This window comes from Nansenia antarctica (genome assembly GCF_963989245.1).
Source record: "Nansenia antarctica genome assembly, chromosome: 5".
NCBI classification, from domain to species: Eukaryota; Metazoa; Chordata; class Actinopteri; order Argentiniformes; family Microstomatidae; genus Nansenia; species Nansenia antarctica.
The window spans coordinates 59,620,353-59,639,276 of NC_137690.1; the positions used below are offsets into that span (position 1 = coordinate 59,620,353).

At 44.8% G+C, this 18,924-nt stretch overlaps 1 protein-coding gene across 1 annotated transcript in view; it reads right to left on the minus strand.

Moving 5' to 3' along the window:
• Nucleotides 1-18,924, minus strand: part of LOC308158178 (FH1/FH2 domain-containing protein 3-like) — a gene marked incomplete at both ends in the record, with an annotated part of 60,450 nt that overhangs the window by 31,279 nt on the left and 10,247 nt on the right. The window lies entirely within an intron of this gene.

Below are 18,924 nucleotides of genomic sequence, written 5' to 3' on the forward strand. Positions count from 1 at the left end.
TTGTAGGCCGTTTCTACTCCACTACTCGTAGAAAAAAGGCTTCTTTTTAATAGGTCATATGTGATGACGTCAGAGATGTGTTCATTTCCAATCATTATTCGTTGCATTTATCATTTATGTTGTGTCCTGACTTATTAGATCATTTACATGCCACAACCTGTGGTAAACGTTTGCCAGCTAGATTAAAAAAAAAAAAACTGCAGAAGTTACGTTGCTACCATGCAAATGAGTAGGGATTTTGTCTCACAATCAGTACACAACGCATAGAAAGACATTAACAGAAAACACTACACATATTTACCACGTGTTATATCATGTTAAGTAAAGTCAACCAAGTTTACCACTGCCGGCTAAAGAAAAAAGCGTCCATGGCTGAATTAGCTACAGCTGTGTTGCAATGTCGAAGAACTGAAGCCTAAGAATTGTACTCTCTAATACTTGTATAATGGGATGTAACAATAAACTTGAAACTTGAAACGTGCTATTGCTACTACTTCTTTACTATATGCCCTACAGTATGTCTCCGAAGATAACAAGGTGTTTCACATTTTGTTTACTTTCTGTGGCTTGACAGCAAGCTAAGTTGGAGGCTGTCGCAGTAGTTTGCTATCACCAACTCTAGCCTGCTATCCTCCTCCTTGCAATTACCGAATTAACGATCTCACAAGATTTTACCACAGAATTCTTTTATTGTTTTGAAGTGCCACACCTTGTGCTCATCCAATCAGAAAGGCATAATGAATTGCGTCATACTTTATAAACAATATGCGTCCATATCGTAGCCAACGCCATAATTAAATGATTGCAAAACTGTACAAAAAAGTGTTAGTTAGTGTTAGTGTAACATCTCTTAACAAGAAAGGGAATGATAAATGAACTCAAGCTAAGAGGAAGGAAAACTAGATCCTAGAGGAAAAAGAGAAAAGGGGAGAGAGAGAGAGGAAAGAAAAAGTGACCACAAAGTAAAAGTCAGAGTTTGAGAGAGGGAGAGAAGGCCAAGTGTTTTCTGGGTAAACACAAACCAACATGAAGGGAGGCACAGTAGCTACACCCTTGGCTAGGAAATTGGGGAATTCCCTTTCTGAACATACATAAGATGCCTATGACACACCTATGTCACATTTAGTCACATACATCAGGTATTCGTCCTCAGTACCAAACTTAATAAATACTGCACCCTTAACTTCAAAACTCCTTTGCTAGTCATACAATCATCAACTAAACAAATCACTAAACAAATCACTAGAAAAAAAACTTGAAATGTATTATTTATGGATTTATTTAATTTATGAGTTTTGTTGAATACTCATGAGTGGTTTAAGGCTGAAAGGTTTGTCTCTCTCACTGTAACCATGGTAAAAAAAATAACAGCGGCAGCACTGACAGGAGCTATATCAGCAATAACAGAAGCTACTATTGAAGAAACAGAGTATGGGCATCTCTGTATTCTAAAATCTCGGCTATAATAACCACCAGTAAAAACACAGTAAACAGACCGTCTAAGTCATCAAATGTTTCTTTGAAAGCAACCCACCCCCCCGAACCCCCGGGGGGGGACATAGGTTACTTGTGACATTGGAAGTGCTTCAGGGCACTCCAGCAAAATCAGTTGATCCCTTTACATTATGTGAAGCATGGCTAGCCTTCCAGCAGGGCCTATTCAATCTGCATCACCAATCAGTACCAATCAACAATCAGATTACTTAACACAGTCAATCGTTGGCCTCGATCCTGTCATGTGACTTATGTCATATTCTAGGAATTGTCAATAGAATGTTCTGCTGACCACGGAAGCAATGAAGCAAATCCATCAACATCGATACTCATTAACATCATGTGCCATCAGGGGTGTGTGTTGTGCCTTTCTGCAATTTTGGACAATTTTGCACCATTTGTTTTCACTGTATTGTTGTATTTTTATATATTGCTTGTATTTTGCATGAAAGGCACTATATAAATAAAGTAAAAGATTTGATTTGACTCTAATGGTTGTTGATTGCTCCAGGGTGCATGGGTCAGGGGTCAGGGGACCCTTCTCCCCAAATCCTCACCGCCCACCTCCTACAATATCTCCTTTTCATTCAAACCTTTATTTAAACTCGTAAGTTACTGAGGTTGCCCTCATTTACAGTAGCAACGAGTGAATAAAAGAGAACCAACAATATAAGTCATAAACAGAATAGTAATTAAACCAAAATATAAAACAAACAAACCCCCCAAAAAACTGAGTAAATTTCTACATTACTAAGAAATGTACAACATAATTTAAAAACAGTTACAAGAAGTGACACAGAGGGGAAAAAACAAGTTCTTAAAATCATTGAGTGATGGGAGAGTGTCCAGTTTCAGAGAATTCTGAATAGAGTTCCAAGTATAAGCAGCATCATAAGAGTAGGATGTCCTACCCAGCTTAGTAGACATTTGAGGGACCGTACAAACCAACCACTCGCTGGAGCGTGTTTGATAGGAAGAAACATTCCAGTCCAACAGGGAAGTGATATAGGGGGGGAGTTTGCCTGAAATCCCCTTAAATATGAATTGATACCAGTGATAATCTCGGCGGGCTGCGAGAGATGTCCAGCCAACCTTATCGTATAAGACACAGTGGTGAGTGTTATATTTGTCTTGAGTGATGAATCTGAGTGCAGAGTGGTATACCGAATCCAGAGCCTTTAAGGTAGTGACAGCCGTGTGACGATAGATCACGTCTCCATAGTCCAGTACAGACATAAAAACAGATTCAAGCCTTCAGGATATTAATATCATGGCATCAAACACAGTGTAGGACTGCTGTTTGACCTGCATCTCTGCCCGCTGGAACAACGTGCCACATTCCTTTCTGACCAGTATATCCAGGCCTGTTCCAAACTTTCTGAGATTTCCCTGGAAATCAAGTGGCTACTCAGTAACAGAGAGAGAGCGTTCCGCGACAGCGGTGGTCTAAAAGCTGGAGGACAACAAAAGGACTGCGGGTTGTCCTGTCCCGTGCATCAGGCCTAGAGTGTGTTATCACTGTAACCTTTACCAATATGGCTGCTGGTTCAGGACCATGTCAACAACACTGATAACAAAGAGAGAGTTGGCCCGATCCACCCTTGTGTTCTATGGTTAGTAGATAGATACTCTGGCTCTGTTCTATGGCAGCTCCTCTGTAGGTTGTGTACTGTGTAGGTCACATGTAACATTCGATGTGGGAAAATTCCTTGAAACCCAGCAGGGGGGTGACAGTGAGAGGAACTAAGCAGCCTCTGCCAAATTAACACCTGTGATTTGGAGCATATAACACCCAGACAGACGGAGAGAGAGAGAGAGAGGACTCGAGAGAAAGGGAGAGAGAGACAGAGGGGAAGAGGCTGAGAGGTGGCTCTGCACAGGTGGTGAATGGGTGGCATTTCACAACAATAACTCCAAACCTGAAGTTATAACACCTTGCCAGTGCCCTGTAATTAACATATATCACCATAGCAATGTCCTGTCAACGTAATTACCTTCCCGCTCCAAAAGAAATACTGTTTGACAATCTGTAAACAATCAATGGGCCATTTTCCAACTACGCCCTAATGGCCCCAGCTGTCTCAATACCATGAGGGGAGAGTGAAGAGAGACGAGATTCATACAGGAAGCAAATCAAGCAAATCGCTCTCACCTTTAACCTTAGGGCCAAAACTGAACCAACAGCCTGTACAAACACAAACTGATAGAACACCTCCTCAACCCAAGTGACCATCTTGTCTATCAGAGAGACCAAACAGGAGGAAGAGAGGGAAGAGGGTGTTTACATGGTAAGATCCATCTCTCTTTCTACCAACTCTCTGTCTTTCATGGGGCTTGGTTTTACTATTGTCACAAGGGGAAACTGGCTCACTGTCTGGGATGTGGTCATGTGTGTGAAAACATAGATGCACACACAAACACACACGGGCCTCATGCCCATGAGGATGTGTGTGTCATGTCTCTCTGATAGGTACTAGTGTCTTCACCAGGTTTTTCCTTTTAGAGTTTTTCTTAGAATTTTTTTATGAGGACTCAGGACTCAGCGTTCCTGGTCACAGATTTTCAGCAAGACCTCACATCCACACACATACACACACACACACACACACACACACACACACACACACACACACGCACACCCAGACACACACATACACACAGGTTAACACACTCACTCATACACACACACACATAGACACACACACACACACACGTCAACACACACACGCACCCACGTCAACACACACACACGCACACATTGCCAATAATTCTACATCCATGTGTATTCCTAATTGACACCTTGGTAATTCCAGAGCCTTCCCAGTGTGCACATTCCCTGGTCATGGTCTATAATTAGAGTTTTATCTGGAAGTGTGACACGGCCACAGGAGTCCTGTTACTGAGGTGGCGGCTGCTCCACGATCTCAGTCACTGTAGAGCTTCTGAAAATCAACACTCCACTCACCAAGGAATGGTTTGTAATATCCTGCTATGAATTTGTATGTTATGTATGAATACACAGTTCACATATCTAAAAATCGGAAGTGTCATACAATATATAATAAACCGGGCCACAAAGGAAATAGCCGTGGGGACAAGGGAAAAGTTGTGGGGACGGTATAAGAGTGTGGAAGCCAACGTGCTGACATCCAGCCATGAATCTGTGCTTGTGCATCTGTTACTGTATATTCTGTAAGGAGGTGGGACTCCCTCTCTCATTCTGTCTGTCTGTTAAATCTTCGGAGTGCTCCCTCCTTTTCCTCCTGCCTAATGGGATTAGCTCTTTGGCGGTGGCTAATCCCTGAACATTAAGGCCTGCACAGAGAAACAGAGAGGTTGACGTAGAGCTAGTCTCTGTCCTTTACATGGACACCGCTATTGACACAATAGCTTCCTTGTGTAGGGCCACTATGTAGGGCCACTATCCACATACAGTAAAATACATAAGCACACTAGTCATATAATGCTATGGCTAATAATACATAGCAGAGGGCTATTGTAAAAAAAATGTAATAATAAAACATTTGTGGTCCTCTGTGGCTCAGTTGGTAGAGCATTGCTCTAACGACGCTTAGGTTGGTGTCCCCCTGCTGGAACCATATATACTGGATGCACTCACTGCAATGTTTGGGCATACAGTATATATGCACATATGACATAATGTAGCATTATGTATAGTGTTTCCTGAGCCACAAAGATTTGACCAGGAGTCATTTCAGTAAACGCAGCCTGGAGGTCAAATAGGGAGGACATTGTAACACAACACAGGATTGACTAGAAACAGGGACTTATTTTTAGGATGGCACAACTGTCAGCTGTGGGTCAGACAGAGGGGAGACATTTCAACGTGACACAGCTGGTAGTCTAGCATTAAGCCTAGTTATTATCACTGACTCATGGTTCTAGGGATTTCATGTCACCCCTCAAAAGAGCCCCCCTCTCCTAGGGCCCATCGATCAGTTCCCTTCTAGAAAGCCCCCCAGTTGGATCTAAGAGGGGGTATGTGGACACCAGAGAGAGGGTATAATCATCCAGGGAGTTCTCCCATATGAGAACTGATATCAGTCTAAAAATAGAGAGAGGGGTTAGGTATCAGATCTACAGTAAGCCCTATGTGTCAAACGCCCTGTACAGTTCATGCAGAGTGTGTGTGAGTGTGTGTGTGTGTGTGTGTGTGTGTGTGTGTGTGTGTGTGTGTGTGTGTGTGTGTGTGTGGATGACAGTCAGGGGAACTGTCATCTATCTGTCTGTTTACTGTTTGTTGGTCTTGGCCCCCTAACCCTTGGACCTACAGCTATCACTGAAGTGATGTTTATGAAGGACATGGATACAAAACGGGCAATACAAATATACTGGAAATAGTGTGTGTGTATGCATGTATTCACAGGATGCCATGGATACCCTGGGTTAGACTTAAGGCTCCATGACTCCAGAGATTTACCGAACAGACAGTTCAGTCACAGTTAGTCAGAGACAGGAATTAGAATGGGTCTACACGCGTGCGTGCACGTGCACACACACACACACACGCACGCACGCACGCACGCACGCACGCATGCATGCACGCACGCACGCACACACACACACACACACACACACACACACACACACACACAAATACATCAATAAAAACAAACACACACCGGACATACCCTTCGTAACACAAAGAGACACACACCACACATACTCCTTATACCCCCTCACACTTCCGTGGCCCAAATACCCCAGACCACATGACTATGCCCTTCATGTGCCCCTGGCACTGCAATACTAAAATAATCCCCTATGCACTCCTTTAACACACACACACACACACACACACACTCAAACACGCACACATGCATACAAACTACTAATACTGTCAGGGCCCCAATTTGCATGTGCAAAACAAACAAAAAATAAATTGGGGCACGGTCACGATCTTTACCACAGTCATCTTTTACCAAAATATTTGGACTCACTGAGAAGTAATTGAATGGCGGTTTTGCATTTGCAAGAATGAACATGAACAATGAACAGCTTGCAAGATTGAGCCGATAATGTTGAGAATTGGTGACATTTTCACATAGGCTAACTCCTAACATCCTATTATAGGCTTACTTTTTGAATGGCCACTGCTGTCAAATTTGCTGTGATAACTGACTGTGATAACAGCTGTGTTTGCGATAAGAGGTGGTTTTGGTTGGTCTTAATTGTCCCCTTTGGTGCAAGTTTTTAAGAAAACATCTCAAGTAACGCCAGCTCTCCCACCGCAGCGCAAGCAAGCTGATGTAAGACTGGTAAATTGATATTCTGATCTGAAAATATTACAACCCGACTGTATATATACAGGCCAATATTATCCCAACTTTTACAAGCTGATATTGGCAACATACGTTTGATGCTTTGCGCTGAGACAAAAACAGAGCCCTAAATGTAGTTGTTGTTATGCCATATAAACTGAGCTAACAAATGTAATGTATGACCCAATAATGTTTTGCAGAAAGACAAAGTTGTTTGTGAGGGCGGAATATTTTTACTGCTCTCTCTCCTCCATTCAAACTCACACGTGGGGATAAGAGGTGGTTTTGGTTGGTCTTAATTGTCCCGGCTTGCGCGGCCTGAAACTTGCACTTTGGCCTCCCCATTCATGAACCTCTTGAATCTACAGTAAAACAAACGCCCACTGTTCTCTCATGCCCTCCCCTCCTCCTCCTCTCTCTCACTCGCTGTCTCTCTGGTGATGATGCCTTTATTGACAGACTGGGTCAACTTTTCACATGCTGTCAAATCGCGTGATATAGAGGGAGAGATCGAAAGAGAAGGGAAAATGAGAGAAAGAAAGAAAGAAAGAAAGAAAGAAAGAAAGGGAAAGAGAGTGGGAATGAGAGTGGGAATGAGAGTCATGAAGATAGTGAGTGACATACAGAGAGTAAAAGATAAAGAGGAGGAGAAGAGGTGAATTACAGAGACATGGACAGACGGAGGTGTGGTTATTGTGGCTTGGTGAGCAGATATGGGGGGTGATTTCATACTAGAAATAGAATGAGTAGAACAGACATGGTTCCTCAGACTATGCAGTTTGGCTAGCACACCAAAAGCTGGCAGACATGGAACTGCGATACATAATTGCCATGGTAATAGTTGTTATTGCATTGTTATAGCCAGATATTGTATCCGTGAAGTGAAACAGAATGTTAGCTTGCAGCATCTGGCTGGTTTTATGAGGCTAAAGCATCCTAGATCACAGAGAGAAGGTATACATTCAGAGACTGCATCATTTGAGTGAACATTCCAGTGTCAATTGAGTTGCTTGTTTGTTAATAAAGCTGTAAGCTAAAACTTCCAAATGGTACACCAAAAGATAGACGTCACCGGTGCACAGACGCTGCTTGTGCTGTTATACTGAATATCAGCACGGCTGTGATTCGGTCATAGGTACGAGGCCGCAGGCCGAGTACTGAAGATAATCACATAAACACGCTGATATTCAGTATAACAGCACAACCTTGAGTGTGATATTGCTTTTATACAAGTAATAAGCGACAACAGATTATGACTTGTTTGTTTATTTAATCATTTATTTGGCTCCTCCGCCAACACAGATAGTTCCGCAACAGAACTTGCTCTTGAACTTGAACTGGACTTAATGAATGAATGATCTTTATTGTCATTGTACGGGTACAACGAAATTGAAATGCAAACCCTAGTTGCTAACAATAAAAGCAATCAATGATCTGTTGCCAAGCAACCTTAACACTTTCCTTCTCTATGTCCTCTTCTGACGACCATTCATAATTTAACTTGAATGTTATTTATGGAAATATATTTATCTTTGCGGTGCAAAGTTTGTTACAATCTGATAGATAATGACTGTTAATGTAGCATAGCCTAATTAACTGTAATTTAATAGAACACCTGTGTGGTGGAGTGATACATAGTTAAAAGTCCCAGTGCTGTTATACTCTATATCAGCACTCATGGAATGCCTCTTGTCCAATCAAATTACTTGGTCGGAACTAACTGTAGTATAATTGTATGTATCTGTGTATGGTATCTGTGCCCAGCGTTGTCTGAATTAATTTAGAAATGATTCTTGATTGAATGAACAAAGTAACATACATTGCTGTTCACAAGATGGTTGCTCAGAGTTGTAGTTATCTAGATATATCTCTGGTAATTATGTTTCATGCTTGAGCGAGACCTCTTCTTTCACTTCCCTCAATGTGCCAGCCGTGAGTTTAATTGACAGCAGCTGGTGAAACCGTGAACAAGTCGGCAACCGACAGACCGTTCAGACTTTTATTCTGAAAAATTGTAATAAATGTCAACATGGTTGAAAATCAATGACACAGTCGCTAGTCAAGCCAAAATATTGCAATGGAATGGATTCGGTGAGTAATCCCCACTACTACCTAGTTAGTGTAGAGTAGTGGGGATTACTCAGCGAATTGTTCCTGGTCTCACCAGCTGGTGTCACAGTTTAGGTGTAGGTCGTGGTATGTATTTATTGCCTAGACCTCAATGTTTTTTGCCTAAATCCACACATGGTGTACGTGACATGGGGACCTCCAAGCACCAACCCTCTTGATAAACAGAATGAGTCCCTGTCTTTGCTTGAATTAACATAGTTGCACAGCCTGGCATCATTGTTGACAGTGTTTGACGTGTTCAAAAGGCGTGGTGGCACGCAGCGCAGAACTGTGACATGTGAAGAAGTAATGAGGGAGTGACTGCCAATGGACCCTGGTCCGACCATAGATTCATTTTTTTCTTATGATGATGGATGATGGATAGATGATTGGATGGATAGATGATTCACTTCCTTAGACAAATGTACTTGTTGTCGCTTTGGATAAAGGCGTCTGCTAAATGTCTAAAATGTCAATGTAAATGTAAATGTAATGTTAATGACATTACCATTGTAATGTAATGGTAATTGTTGAATGGGCATATCAGTTATACTCATTGTATTTCTATGGAGATTGTCACAACTCTGTGGTCTGGCTTTTTCCTCCTCCTCTGTCTCTGTGGGTGTACCCATACTACTGTATGAGACACAGGACAGGGGGCATGAGTTAGGGGCTATAAGAGGCTGAGGGATTATGGTAGGTGTGTTTGGGTGGGTGTGAGGGGGGTAGCTGGTGTCAGTTTCTCTGTTTGGCCCCCACCTGTTGCTATAGAAAGGGAGGAGGGTGTGGGGGGGTGCTAACAGTTATTTCTTGACCCTCAGGGTTAAGTGGGATCAAATAAATCTGAGCATAAAAATGCCAGTCAATATACCCATACATTCTAAGCACCATACACACCACAAGCCTACAACAGAGACATACAGAATATGTCCTTCTCTCTTCTCTCTAAACCGCTGTCCTCGCCTTTATCCCCCTATCCATCACTCCCATAGGCCTACACATTTCGCACATTTCAGTCTCTTACTCAACCCTCTCCACTCTGCTTTTCTCTCTCTCTCTGTCACTTTGATATTTAGTGACTCGGCTTTCGATGATCTCCTTGGCATTCCAACCCAAAAAACATAACGTGATGCTAAGGATACACATGGATACAGTCAATTCAATGAGCTCCACACACACACATATAACCCCCTGTCATCAATTTAATTGCCATCCTTCTCTCTCTCTCTCTCTCTCTCTCTCTCTCTCTCTCTCTCTCTCTCTCTCTCTCTCTACCTGTTAGTCGGGGGACTATGACATCACTTTAAGACCTTGTGACCAAGCGTTCTGGCAGGTGCATTTCCTCCAGCTTTGTTTTCCCTTCTGTTTTCTCTGCAAATGGCTTTCCCAGTTGATTTCCTCTTCTCATCTCCCCACACGTCCCATAAATCCATTAGCCTACCCCTCTCTCCTCGTGCTTAGCACAGGGCCAGCTCATGCAGGTTTTAGATTGTCTTATTGTAAAATGTAAGAACCTTAAGTGAGGGTGTTAAATGTTTCAATCATACCAACCACAAGTTGAGGAGAATGCACCAGTCTACACTGATACTGTGTGTATAAGCTGGCTGGACATGCATAAGGACACGCACACGCACATTCACACACAATCCATGTTCAATCTGTGGTGTCCTATTTCTTCCAGTTCTCAGGAGCTGGGGAGGTAAACACCAACACCAGCATCACGTGCATCCAGAGCACCAGAGTCTTAACTCTTCGTGTTTGATAGCATGACTAGAGCCATGGGAAAACCCTGCCTCACACACACGGCTGGACCGTACAGCCAGATCACACAGCAAGACAATACAACTAGGTCCCAGACCTAGACAACACAACCAGACTACAGTACACAACTACCAGATGATCCAGCCAGATACAGTCACTCCTCTATCCCTCCATCTCTAGTTATCCATTGCAGTTAAGCATGACTCATGCGGGGGGCAACGGTACCAGGCTCTCCTTAGGGCTTCAGCTGCTGATGGGGGCTAAGAGGAAAATATGTGAAAGATTCTCCCTCACTCCCTCTATCTCTCTCTCTCTGTGGACGTGGGATGAAAGCAAAGGTCGGGCCTTGTGTTCTCACTGAATGACAGATGAGTTCATGTCATGAGTAAGCAGTACCAAAATACAAACATTGGGAATCGTCTGAGCGTGTGCTCTCACAAACAAATGAAGGTGCGTACGCACGCACACACACACACACACACACACACACACACACACACACACACACACATAAACACAGCAACTTATCACAGCAGAGCATCAAAACACAGAGAGTGAGTGACAGGTCGAGACTAGTCTGCTTGTGTTTGTGAAACACACACAGACAGGGACACATACGGACACACATACTCACACACACACACACACACACACACACACACACACACACCAACGATGGGGGGGAAGAGAAGGAAAGAGAGAAGGAGAGTAAAGAGATACACTAAGAGGAGGAGGAAGATAGAGAGAGAATAAGAGAGAAAGAATCAATGAAAGGAGAGAGAATCACAGACAGGGTGCAACAGAGCAAGAGAGAATGAAAGACATTGTGAGAGACTGTTCAGTGCTAGGGAATGAAGGTGTCAGCAGGAAAGGTTAATTGTGTTGCTGAAGGTTTATGACTTCTGTCTCTGCTGTTCTTCTACATTACCCTGGATTAACAGCCTTTATCTCTCTATTCCACACTTTCCCATAACCCCCATATATCTTTTCTCCTGTGTGGCTAGACACTCTAACTCCCCATCAGGACATAGATGCCCCTCTCCTACTGAAACTCAGCAAGGTCAGTCAGCTCTTGTCTAGTGACTCTTCATTTATACCTGTAACAGCATCTATGGGGCAGCTGTGGCGCAGAAGGTAGAGCTGCCGTCTAATGATCGAAGGTTGGCAGATCGGCGGTTCGACCCCCCGGCTAGCCACATGTCGAAGTGTCCTTGGGCAAGACACTGAACCCCAAATTGCTCCCAGTGAGCGGGCCCGCACCTTGCATGGTAGCTTGCCGCAATTGGTGTGTGAATCTGTGTGTGTGAATGGGTGAATGCGAGGCCGTTGTAAAGCGCTTTGGATTAAGCCGCTATATAAATGCAGTCCATCTTCTGCTGAGACCACAGAGAGAGAATACTGACCTTGGATCATTAGTGGGCTTGCTTTAGCACGTCCAACTATTGTCCTCACTGTAACCCCCCCTACCACTTTTAAGCTATTCACCTAGCTTCACCATAGATATATGAGTGAGTGAGGAAGAGGGGAAAATGGGTATTAAGAGGTATTATGAGGGTATTAAGAGAGGGGGAACGACTTGGGAACTGTTAATCCTTCTCTTAGTGAAAGAAAGAAAGAGAGAGAGAGAGAGAGAGAGAGAGAAGACCCCTACTTGCAGCACCCTGCTAATTAGTTATGCAACAACATGGCTGAAGAACGTCTAAAAGAGTTCCCCGCCTGTCCCTCTCTCATCTTCACCCCCCTCTCCCCATCCTGGACCGCAGGGGCTCGTTAAAGTCGGATAATTGGGGCGTAGAAATTCGGCAAAATAAAAGCCAAATAAAAAGAAGTGGAATTCCGGAGCTAAGTGGTTGGGAGTTGGCTTTGCCCCGAACACACGCAGGGTCCATTGTTCCACAGACAACAGACCGGTTTTGAACCTAATGTGCTGCATGTGACATACTGTACCCATTGGTTACAGTGTAAAATCAAGAGTATACAGTAGATTGTGTTACGGAGTGTATTTCACTGTCAGATGGTGTCATCTGTACTCTGACTCACTCCACGCTCCAGTTCTCCCTTACTGTAAGAGAGTGTGAGAGGGATGCAAATCATCGTCGCCACTCATGAATCATCATCGCCACTCATAATGAGTGGATGCAACTGTACACTATCAAGATAACTAGGAATGAGACAAAGATACATTTCACATCTCTTTCTTGAGTACGCTAGTCCTTCGACCTTTTTCTCTTGTCTTCTCTCATTTTTCCCCTCACTTCCCTCACCTTTCTGTTCCCCTCTTCCCCCTCTCTCCTCTTTTTTCGTTCTTTCGTCCGATACTGCACTGCCCCCTCACATGTTTCTGTGCTGTCAACACTTTCCAAAGATAACACCTCCAGTCCGCCCCCCTCCGCCCCACCTCCCCCCCCAACCCTTCGGCCCCTCACTGCCAGGCCCTCTCCACCCCTCAGTGTCAGCCCTGCTCCAGGCATGCAACACTGGAACCAGAGGGCTAAATTTAACCTATAAGCACTAGGCTCTGTGGCCAAACGAGAGAAAGAGAGAAAGAGAGAGAGAGAGAGGGGGGGGGGGGGGGGTTAAAGATAAATTACTAAGACAGGAAGACTTGGAGAAACCGAAATTGAGGAGAGAGATGAATCAGAGATCACAGAGCCTCGCTCAAATGGATTCTTAATAGGACTAGATGTTAAAATCCCTAAATAATTAGCACAACAATTGACTGAGTGGAGTTGGAGATGTCCTCTTGGGTGGAGTGGAATTTGGCAATGATCACGTGGTGCCACCAGTACGACACATCTTCAGTTGTGGTCCCCGACCTCATTGGGTGTTTCGGCCATTTATCACAAGACACCCTCTGCCGAGGTTGGCCCACCACAGGCTGATCAGGCCTGGGTGTGTGTCGCACGGTGGCACCACGTGGTCATTTGGGAGCCCATGTTGGGTCCCTACATTTCAGCCACAGCCAGTGACTGCTCCGTTCTGCTGCAGTGGACAGTTCTTTAATTGCCTTCCGTTGGGCCTGTCCTCTGATCCCTACTGCCCTCAGGAGCCTTGTGGTGGAGCTGGCTACAAAGCCTCTGCAGCCCACCTCCACTGGCCACACCTTCACGTTCCAGCCCCGCCCCTCTGCTTCGACTGCTAAGTTGGCATACCGCAGCCTCTTCCGTTCGAATGCCTCATCGATGGCCTCCTCCCATGGGACCGTCAGTTCTACGATGAAGACACGCCGGCAGGACTTGGACCAGAGGACTAGGTCTGGGCGCAGGTTGGTCGCTGCAATTTCGGGTGGGAAGGTGAGCCTCTGGCTGAGGTCTACCCGCATTTCCCAATATTGAGTGACATCAGCACTAAACAAACTCTCCACTGAGATTGTACTTTTGTCCTTTACCCTGTAACACTACAAAAAGACGCTAGCTCTGTGTACAGTAAGAGAGACATATTCTCTGGAACACTGACCCCAATCTCTAGGGGGTCAGTTGCTGACAAACGGTCGCCCATTAAAGAGAAGAGATGGGGGGGGGAGTGGGGGCAGCAATGCTGTCTTCACTTCAGAGGTGCTGCTTACTCAAGCACGGTGGGCAAAACAGCTTCACTGACTGAGGCAATGTGTCACCATCTTCATCAAAAAACGAATTAACACCCACATCACACCGTGGGCTGAATCCTCTCTTGGCAGCCATCCATGTAACTTAATTTTTCATTTAATTTAAACATGGGTGGCAATGGAGGTTTCTGCAGTATGTAAATGTAATGTAATGTAATGTAATGTAAAATCATCTCCCGCCTTGACTACTGCAACGCACTCCTGGCTGGGCTCCCGCCTCCGCCATTAGACCTCTGCAGCTCATCTAGAATGTTGCTGCCCGTCTGGTGTTCAACCTCCCAAAATCTTCTCATGTCCCCCCCCTCCTTCGCCCCCTGCACTGGCTCCCCATAGCAGCTCGCATCAGATTCAAGACCCTGGTGCTTGCCTACCAGGCAGCAAAAGGGACAGTCCCTGCCTACCTGCAGGCAATGGTCACCCCCCAAACTTCAGCCTGTTCACTCTGCTCCTCCACCTCTGCTGGCCGACTGGCCCCACCACCTCTATGCCAACGCGGCAGTCACGCTGCCCGGTCATGTCTCTTCACTACACTTTCTCCCCGCTGGTGGAATGAGCTTCCCACGTTTGTCAGAACTGCAGAGTCACTCCCGATCTTCCGTCGGAGACTGAAAACACATCTTTTCAGGTTACATCTTAACTGCTCTACTACCCTCCAGCACTGTTTCCTGAGACACCTGCTTACCCCTATACTGTGTCTCCTAAGATTCCTACTCCCCCCCCCTTGTACAGTTTCTCCAGTGTCTATAAAAATAAATACAAATAATAATTATTTCTTCTTCCATCACGACGACTACCAATGGCCCCTGGCCTGAGCTAGATTACTCTTCCTGCTACGACTGGTGAATTGATGATTTACTTGCTTAGTCAAATGTATCGATTGTAAGATGCTTTGGAATAAGGAGTCTGCTAAATGCCAAAAATGTAAATGTAAAAATGGTAATGGTAAATGGACTCCACTTATATAACGTCTCATTCCAAAGTGCTTTACAATGGCCTCTCAGTCATCCATTCACACACCAATGGCGGCAAGATACCATGCAAGGCACTGGCCCGCTCATTGCGAGCAATTTGGGGGGTCTCGACACATGGCCAGTCGGGAATCGAACCGCTGACCTTATGATCATTAATCGTCATCTCTAGCTCCTGAGACACAACCTGATACTCAATAGGTGTCTAAAGGTCTTTAACTAAAAAGTGTATATGAATCCTAGATATCTCCCTAACATTCAACCATACCACCAACAATCTCTGACCGTAGTTCACCACAGTTCACCACCCTGATAATCCTAACCAATCGCATCTGATTACTGTAAGAAAACCCATCCTTCCTCACATTTAATCTCACAATCAAAACTTCCGTCACCCGTTCGTTGCAGGATTATTATGCAATCCACTGATCCTAAGACGCTTCAGTCAACCAAACCATTGGGGGACTAATGTATGCTAGGACTCTTCATTCTGCAAGCAATCAGGGCATATAAATCCTCAATTGTTGTGCCAGGCTTTTCCTTCACGGTCAATCAGCAGACGATTGGGGGGGGGATTGCAAGATCAAGGTCTGGACGGATTGGAAAACGTTGAAGGGTTGGATGAGTGGCCCGCAATGAGGAGAGAGGCAGAGGGGTGGAACGACTGGGGAATCTGTAAACTGAATGGGCTGGACTAATACTGACTCTGATGATATACCCTTAACGTCTGTTTAATGCTGTGGACCTACACTACCGTTGGTCTCTGTGTTTGTTCAGCATCTGTGCAATTCTGGGTGCAAGTTGTATATTCAAAATGTTAATGCTAAGCATGTGCAAGGGAAGACATTTTGGACCATTTTAAGGATGAGATTATTGTAATAGATAAGGTAAAATGGTTTGGAAAACTGGCCTCACAGAGATTTAATGACATGTAGCGAACTGTGCTATTAGAGTAATGGATGCATAACACACATCCTTAAAAGTTTGCAAATATTGCCAACGAACCTGATTGACCTACTGTAAGCAGAAGGCAGGGCGGCCAGTGTACAGACTACTATATCAGCAAACACACACACACACTAACTCAAATGCACACACACATAGTTGTGTTAGGTTGGTATTGGTTTTCCTCATAGCTATCGAGACCCATGTCACCTGTCACATAGTGTTGGGAAGGGTGTGCGTGTGTGTATGTGTGTGTGTTGGGGGGGGGGGGGGGGGGGGGTGCTAGGGTGGAAAGAGAGTGTGCAAGGGCGGAAGGTTTTGAGCATTTAAAGGATTAGATATTGTAATAGATAGGTAAAAAAGTTGGCAAATTCACCCCACAGAAATCCAATGACAAACACCCTAACCCTAACTGTGCTATTAGAGTAATGTATCCATAAAGCACATCCTTAAAAATGCAATAGTTTGCAAATGTTGCTAATGAACCTGAATGACCTAAGTGGTAGGCAGGCCAGCGAAGAGTACTGTTGTTAGCCTGGTATTGGTTTTCCTCATAACAGGATAGCTATCAAGACCCTAGTCAACTGTCACATAGTGTTAGGAAGGGTGTGTGTGTTTGTGTGTGTGTGTGTGTGTGTGTGTGTGTGTGTGTGTGTGTGTGTGTGTGTGTGTGTGTGCGTGTGTGTGTGTGTGAGAGGAGGATTTAGATTACGCCCCTGCCCAGTTCAATCCACTCAGAAGGCTGGGGAGGGGTGTGTGTGTGTGTGTGTGTGTGTGTGTGTGTGTGTGTGTGTGTGTGTGTGTGTGAGTGTGTGTCTGTTGGAGGGCCAGGATGAAACAGGTGGCAGTGGACTCGTGTGCTAGGTCTAGGTCTACTCATCCACTTAAGCCTCCTCCCTATTGGACATGTCCCGATAGTATTCAATAGCTCCTTATGCCTAGCTTCCTTGTCTCTTTGATAACTCTTCTTAGTGACCTCTGAACATTTGTGAGAGGTGGGAGCAATATGGTGAAACAACGACCCTACGGGCTCCGTCTACACACTACCAAACACAAGCACCCACTACAGAAAGAACTTAAAAATGACAATCACACTGGATTTACGTGAGTGGCTGAGGGATTTTACCCCACTGCCCGACGTCACTGTGTGTGTGTGTGTGTGTGTGTGTGTGTGTGTGTGTGTGCGTATGTGTGTGTGTTTTACCCCCGTTACACCCCAGCTCCACTGACTTCTGACCCTGCTCTGAAGGCCTTCAGCCAATGAGATGCGGCGAGTCCAGAATTAGCGCTACTATCACTGGCACTAAGAATGTTGATTATGGCATAGACAGAGGAAGGGAGGGAAGAAGGGAGGGAGGGAGGGAGGGAGGGAGAGAGAAAGAAGGAGAGAAAGAGGGTGAATGTGATTAAAGAAAAGAGACAGGAACTGAGAGACAAGATAAACAGATTGTGTGGAGTGTGTGTTTGATACCGTTAGACAAAGAGGGAGTCAAAAGCAGGAAAACATACAAAAATAAAAGAGAGAGAGAGAGAGAGAGAGACAGAGAGAGATCGCGAGAGGGGGAGATAGCTTCACTTCACTGCAACACATATGCAGAAATAAGAGCAACATTCTTCCTTCAAATGACACAGCACTACAATGCCTTGGAAACAACAGACACAATCACACTGGTCCAAACCAGCAGCCAAATACGTGGCTCGCTGCCACAACTTTAGGGACAGCCTGTGGAACCACATCCCTGAGACATAATGAATAGCCTACTAGTAGGGCTTGTTATTGTTACCCTACCTCAACTGATCTGAGAGTTCCCTCTCTACCACATGAACACCACAGCTCCCCTATAGCCCCTCCTCCAACCCAGGTAGATCACTGGCATGAAAAAAGTCCAGTTTGATCCTTGCTTTTCTTTCTTATTTTCATTTCTTTTTACACGTCTTATGTCATGGCCCTGTTACACCTCCATCTTGTGTTTCCTGCTTAAGAAGACTGCCTCTGTAGAACATTTACAATTTTACATTTTCTTTTGGGATCTTCTTTTGCTGTATTAATAAGCAAAATATAAACAGTAGTGGTGAAACTCTGACAGCTGTGAACAGTCACTGCAGCATGCCGCAAAGAGAGGGATGGAGGAATCTACGTAGAGGGATTTGTGGACTCAATGTTGACTCATGTTCTCCATGTCACAGCTCTGGTTCAGACTGCACCAGTCAGCTTTCCCCTCATCTCTCTCTCTCCCCCTCTCTACCTCCTCCCTCCATCCAAATCTATCTCTCTACTGCATCCTCCCCTCATAGGCCTCGTTTTTTTCTCTTTCCCTGCCTTCCTTATATCTATTTCTCCTTCCTCCTCCCTCTTTCCCTTTCTCTCCTACAGTCATCCCCCCTCCTCTCCTCTCTCCTTACCTTCCTCCCTCCCTCTCTTTCTCTGTAAACTAAGGAGACTAGAGGACGTCACTCAGTAATAGCTTTACCAGCCCCGACGGGACAAACCCTGGGGAGGCACACCAACACACAGAGCTCAAACACTTTGCTCACACACCTAATAACAATAACACACACACACACACACACACACACACACACACACGCACACACACACACACACACACACACACACACACACACACACACACACACACACACACCACAAACACACATTTGAAAACATTCTCCTACAACCGTAAAGCCAGTACAATTGTAAAATCAAACAAAACGTCAAACCCACAACCCACAAGAAAGCTGATATTGTGTCGACAGAAAA